The sequence below is a fragment of the Chlorocebus sabaeus genome, chromosome 14 (genome assembly GCF_047675955.1).
Source record: "Chlorocebus sabaeus isolate Y175 chromosome 14, mChlSab1.0.hap1, whole genome shotgun sequence".
In the NCBI taxonomy this organism is placed as follows: domain Eukaryota; kingdom Metazoa; phylum Chordata; class Mammalia; order Primates; family Cercopithecidae; genus Chlorocebus; species Chlorocebus sabaeus.
Genome location: NC_132917.1, coordinates 20,026,278 through 20,032,277, shown reverse-complemented (window position 1 = coordinate 20,032,277; position 6,000 = coordinate 20,026,278). Strand labels below are relative to the sequence as shown.

At 47.5% G+C, this 6,000-nt stretch overlaps 1 protein-coding gene across 12 annotated transcripts in view; it reads left to right on the top strand.

The window, feature by feature from the left end:
- Positions 1–2,724: 2,724 nt before the first annotated feature.
- PUM2 (pumilio RNA binding family member 2) overlaps positions 2,725–6,000 on the top strand; it is a 105,469-nt gene continuing 102,193 nt past the window's right edge. For 4 of the 12 annotated variants that reach the window (XM_038006611.1, XM_007971367.3, XM_007971363.3 and 1 more), the window contains exon 1: positions 2,871–3,118. The gene's annotated coding sequence lies outside the window, so the exon portion shown is untranslated. Of the gene's footprint in view, positions 2,805–2,870; positions 3,119–3,309; positions 3,608–6,000 lie in introns of those variants that run through there. The other 8 variants (XM_038006609.2, XM_038006607.2, XM_007971365.3 and 5 more) reach the window with 6 other exon arrangements.

Below are 6,000 nucleotides of genomic sequence, written 5' to 3'. Positions count from 1 at the left end.
TCTGATTCAGCTGATCTGGCATGGTGCCAAGATTCTGCATTTCTAACAAGCTCCCAGGTGATTAGAATGGCTGTTGGGGTGTCAATTACAATGTCCACCTCGACTACCAAGCACACGAGATATTTACATTAGCTTGAGGAGTGTATTCTTTCATTGTAGGTAAATCTAAAGAGAAGCCAATTATAATCAGAAGTGCTTAATGAGCATGGCAGATTGCAAAGCATATGTGAAGGCACAGAAGCAAGAAACTGCTCACTGTGCATAGGGAATCATGAGCTGGAGAGGAGACAGGGACATAGGCAGAGTCAGATCACTAAAGGGTGGAGCTTTCATCTGTGTCTTGCAGAGCACCAAACGTGTAAGAGATTCTCCATGAAGAAACACCTTCTAGGGTCAAATTTGGTTGGGACACATTGCATATTATGTCCCTCACTTGGATATTTACAATGCATATTTTTATTTTAAAGGCACTAAGAAGTCTGGCAGAAAATAAACCTTTTGTCAAATAGAGATAACACTTCATAGGTAATTTGTGGAGCTCAGTTCAAAATGAAAATGAGGGGCCCTTTCGTCAAAAACCACTAAGACTTTCTACATGGTGACATCAGAGCATTAAACCAATCACAGAACCTTTCTAGACACCCCCTAGGCCTTGTGCAACTGCCCAGGTCACGTGTCTGTGCTGAAGCTGGCCTTGCTCATGGGGATATCTGGAACACTAAATGAGACAATGTATGGAAAGTGCTTTGGTGCTTGCATGTTGAAAGCACCAAACAAATAACTATAGCATACACATGGCTTTTAGTAGGACTCTTGGTTGTAACAGAAACTCACTTCATCTAGCTTAAGCAAAGAAGCAGAATTTATTATAAGGATCCAGGAATGTGGCTCAGACTCCAAGGGTAGAGGCAGCCAGTCAGACACAAGAACATGTGATAGAGAGGCATTGTCACCACTCTCCTTTTCTCTCACAACTCCACTCTTTTCTACACGTTCCCTGTCTTACAGGATGGAACGAGTCTGCCCAAGGGATCCCAGGTCCAAGAGACTTTGGAGGTTGGGGTCTCTTAGTCCCAATTTCATATTCTAAGGGACAGCCTGTGATGGATTTATCTAGTTTCACCCACACTAAGCAACGGTATATAAAGACCCTTCTGCTATTATCAGCTTAACGGAGGGGAAAGGAGAAGGAAGGCAAAATGTGTACACCCCAGTATCTCCCATTCTTACTTGATCGTGAGACATTTCTTAAAGGAGTATCTATTAATACTGAACGCAGCACACTAGGGAAATGCTGTCGTGGGTGATGGGGAGCAACGAGATGGTTGAAGCAGAGGCCTGAGCGCCAGGAATTGGATTTGCATTTTAGATAGCAGTGAGCAGAACTGATTGGAGGGAGTGAGACTGGAGACAGGAAAGCTGATTAAGAGCCAGCTACAGAAATCCAGACCTGGGAAGCAAGGCTAGTATTAGTGAGGAGGCAGAGGAAGAGACTGTCTCCAGAATTACTTGGGAAGTAAAAATCTGCGAGGCTTGGTAAGTTATTTATATTTGGAGTGGGGGATAAGAGGAAGAGACAAGGAAGGTTCTCAGAGCAGTAATTTGGGGAATGAATAGGTGGTGGCACTGCCAACTATAGAGACAGTACAAGAGAGGGGGTAGGGGATGGGTGTGACTTCAGTTTTTAACATGCTTGGCGACAAGAACATTCAGGTGAAAATATCTAGAAGCCTGAAATATGAGTCTAAGGTAGGGGCTTGGGATGGATTTCAATGTCAGACATTTTTCAGTAATAGTTAAAAACCGAAGAGCCCATGTATTCAACAGGCACTTGAGAGCACAGTGTAAAACAAAACACAAGGTCCTTGCCCTCGTGGAGCTCACAGTCGCCTAGGGAATACATACATTAAGCAAAGTATAAGGGAGGTCCTGAATCTTTACGAAGTGCAGCATGTCAGGAGAGCCAGGAGCTGTGCAAACCATCAAGAACATATCAGACACGGTGCCTATTACAGCTGTGTGACCTGGAGCAGGTTAGGTTAGAATCCTGGAATCACCACTGCTTTGCACGGGGGGCCAGGACAGCAAGGCAGATTTGGGGTTTCCAACGAGCCTGTAAATCGGGAAGGAAACAGCGCTTGGTACCCGAGAAAAAGAAACAGCCAACGAGTGAGAATCACTGGCCCAGCTGGAGAACGACATGAGTTTCCTTTGTGTGCACCGGGACCAAGCACTGGGGGGCCGACAATTTGCTGAGAGCTGGCTCCACCTGCCTGGGGTGCAACGACGAGAAGAGTGACAGCCCTCTCGCGGGGTACAATCTTCCACCTCCAAATGCATCTTCCTCGTCTCGTGCGGAGGTATTGGGTGAAAGCTAAAGGCCTGAATTAACGTCCGGCTCTTGCGGGCGCCAGCACTCCGGAAGCGAAATGCCAGGAGTACCCCAAGGTGGGCGGCGCGGGCGCAGACACCCGCACACCCAGTTGGGGGAAAACAATGAGCAACCGGGTAGGAAGCCGAGAGTGAGAAGATTCAGAAGTCGAGGCCCCACGCGGTAAGAGAGTCGAACACAGCCTTTGGCAACAGCACGCCTGCGCTGTCCCAGCCCGGCGCGCGCTCCCGGCGCCGCGGCGGAGCCCAGGAGGGAAACGCGAGCCCGCAAGGTGAGGGCGGGGGAGGGCACGCCGGAGAGGCGGCCGAACACGTGAGAGCGCGGAGAACGTGCGCACGCGCAGGGCGCCCCCGGCCCGCGCGGCAGTAGCGCGGGAGCTGGGACGCAAGGCATTGAAAGGAGCCGCGCCTCGGTGAGAGTTCCCCCTCCCCTTTCTCCCGGGATGCATTGCGCGCGCCCGGTGGGCGGGGGGGAGGGGAGGGGAGGGGAGGCGGCGGTGGCAGCCATGTTGTTGTGAGTCTCTGTGTCTCACCCTCGGTACTTCGGTGGTTCGTAGGAGGAGGGGGAGGAGAAGGAGGAGGTGGGGTGGGGGGGGAGGGTGGTAGGTGGAGAAAGAAGACATTGCCGCCACCGAAGGCAGAGGAGGGGGAGGACCGCCAAGAGCGACGCCGCCGTGTGCCCAACGGTCGGTGTCCCCGGCTGAGGCAGCGCGGCCGCAGCAGCCCTGTAAGTCAGTCCGCGCTCGCTCTTTCTCCGGTCCTTTGGCGCTGCCGGGGCTGGCTCCCCGGGCTTTGTGCGGCGGCGTCGGCGGGAGCCGATCACCAGCGGGAGGGCGGACGGGGCCTGCTGAGTGCCCGGGCCGGTGCGGCCTGTGGCCCGCTCGCACAATGCAGGGGGAGGGGTGCCGGAAGGGGGTGTGCGCGCGCGGCGGAGGGGGCTCCCGTCCGACCGCTTTCCCGCTTCCTTCCCTCCGCTGGGCCGCCGCCTCGGGGGTCTGGGGCGCCGACCCCGTTCTCCCCCAGATTCGGCGGACTGGAGGTTAGAGACTGAGCTGTCGGCCCTGGGTTTCGGAAAGTGCGGGAGAGGCCGGGTGGCCCCAGAGAAGCATGCGGATTGCAAGTGGGTGAAGAGGAAGGAGTGGGTTTATGAAAACAAGTGTGGGCATTTTCAAAGGCCCGAATGTGTCCGGGAAAAGCTTGCCGTGGACAGATGTAGGTATGAAGCAGTGACTTGGATTCGCCTTGTTTAGGTGATGTTTTGTTATAGGAACGGATTTCGATAGAAAAATATGTAACTTATAACCAAAGACGAGATTAGCGGCTTCTGCTATTTGAGCAGTAGTTTTGTATCTGAATTGGGTCAGATTTAGGGGAAGATGTTTTTAAAGTTTTGTGCCCAAACACGTGTAAAAGTGTTGTTTCTGAGAACACAGCTAGAGAAAACCTACTTAACTTAGCTTTTTATTCTAACATACGTAAACTTTTGAAAGCATCATGTTAGGACTTAGTACTTCGAGATTTTTACTTGTTGAGAAAACTGGGGGCAGATGTTTGGTGAAGGAAAACATGATAAAAATGTTTGTACACGCTGAAGAGAAATGTAATACCTGTAAAGGTATTGTATGTCAAGAAAACAGTTTTAATAAAGGGAGTTACCGAAGAATTTTTAAAGCTTGTTTAATGGTTAGATTTCGTGTTTAATAGGTGACTCTTCGCCATATGACCTGGAGTATTGGAAGATGACTTAAGGAATCCTGTAAAAAAAAAAAAAAAAAAAAAAATGAGTATTTTCAATTTGTTTCTATTCTTAGCCTCCTTTTAACAATGATTTACTTCATTTGCTCAATCATCATGAGTAAATGATGGCATTTTCCGTGCTGCAAGAATTTCTTTAAAATTCGATTTTTGGTGAAATTGCATTGTGTAGAATTTTCTTGGTGTCCATGAGGGCAGTTTTTGTGTGCAGAAAATGTTTACGATAATCTTTAAAATAAAATTATATTTCAGAAACCTGGTTCTTGAGGATTTAAGTCAGTTTTTTATTCTGTTTACAGGTCTAGCTATTTTGAGTTATAATTGCCAGTAACAATCCTAAGCATCTTTCAACAATTTAAGCTGTGTTTAACACATGCTTTCCTTAATTTGAGTCCAAAGTTCTCTTAGGTGTTCCAGTATTTAGCAAGATTTCAACTTCTAAAAAGAGCCTAAATTACTGACATTTAATTTGTTCTTACAAAGCTGTCACTTTAGACTCAATTCTCAGGCATTACAAATACTGTATATGAATTACCACATAATACTTGGATTTTGTTTCTCTTAAGCATTCCATACTTGTTTATAAATCTTTTTTTCTTTTTTGAGACAGGGTCTTTCTCTGTCGCCCAGGCTGGAGTGCCGGTGGTGAGATCTCGGCCCACTGCAGCCACCGCGTCCCGGGCTGCAACTGTTCTACCACCTAAGCCTTCCGGAGTAGCTGTAGCTGGAGCTACAGGCGCACGCTACCACGCCCGGCTAATTTTTGCATTTTTGTAGACAGGGTCTCACTATGTTGCCTAGGCTCAACTCCCGAGCTCAAGCGATCCCTCCCGCCTCGGCCTCCCAGAGTGCTGGGATTACAGGCGTGAGCCACCGCACCGGGCTTGTTTATAAACCTTTCTGGTGTTGAAAGATAATTTGCCTTCCTGAGTTTGTACTTATCTTAGTTAACAAAAGTAATTTTGACCAGAGATTCAGGCCAGGTGTGAAATCGACACCCCATTTTCTCAGTAACCAAGCTGTCTCCTTTTTATAGACCCTAACATGAACTGCGTAATTTTAAGTGGAGGTGGGTTCCTGTCTCCTAAACTCAAGTTCTACATACTTCCTACCTTAAATACTTCGTTGGGTTTCCAGGATATGGAAATACTTTGTATTTTTTCATAGTCTTAAAATTTGCAGGTACTTAAAATATCCAAATATTTGATTCTCACATGGCTTTGTCTGCATGGCTGCAGTCACAGCTTGAGACCATTTTACTAACAGGTGTGATTAAGATAAAAATTATAACCAGGTAAATTGGTTTGTGGCATATTAAGTAAATTTCTTGCTTTTCTTCTTTAATTTTTTTTTTTGTTTTTTAAATATAGGCGAGACTTGCTATGTTGCCCAGGCTGGTCTCAAACTCCTGGGCTCAAGCAGTTCTCCCGCCTTGGCCTCCCAAAATGTTGGGATTATAAGCATGAGCCGCAGTGCCAGACCCTTGCTGCTTTTAGGAAATGCATTAAAATAGTCTAACTTGTTGCTTTTCTCCTACCTTCTCGCTTCGTTTTGATGAGTTTTTAAAAGGGAAGGCTGATGAAATATGGCTGAGCCCCTTCCTCTCTCTTTGTCTCTAGGAGTCTTCTCCCTGCAGAAAGCACTTAATTTGCTCTGCTTTTTCATGAGACTACCAAAGTTAGACTCCCCATTTCCAGAGGACGGTAGTTGTCCATTGCTACTTGTGACTGGGTTAAAATAATTATGGAGTGTGTTGTTAGGACGCCCCCTTGGCCTAGGTCTAAATTATGCCTCCACTGTGACTTTATCGGTAGTAAAGGAAATCTTTGGATTAGCATAAGTCCAGCTACTGTG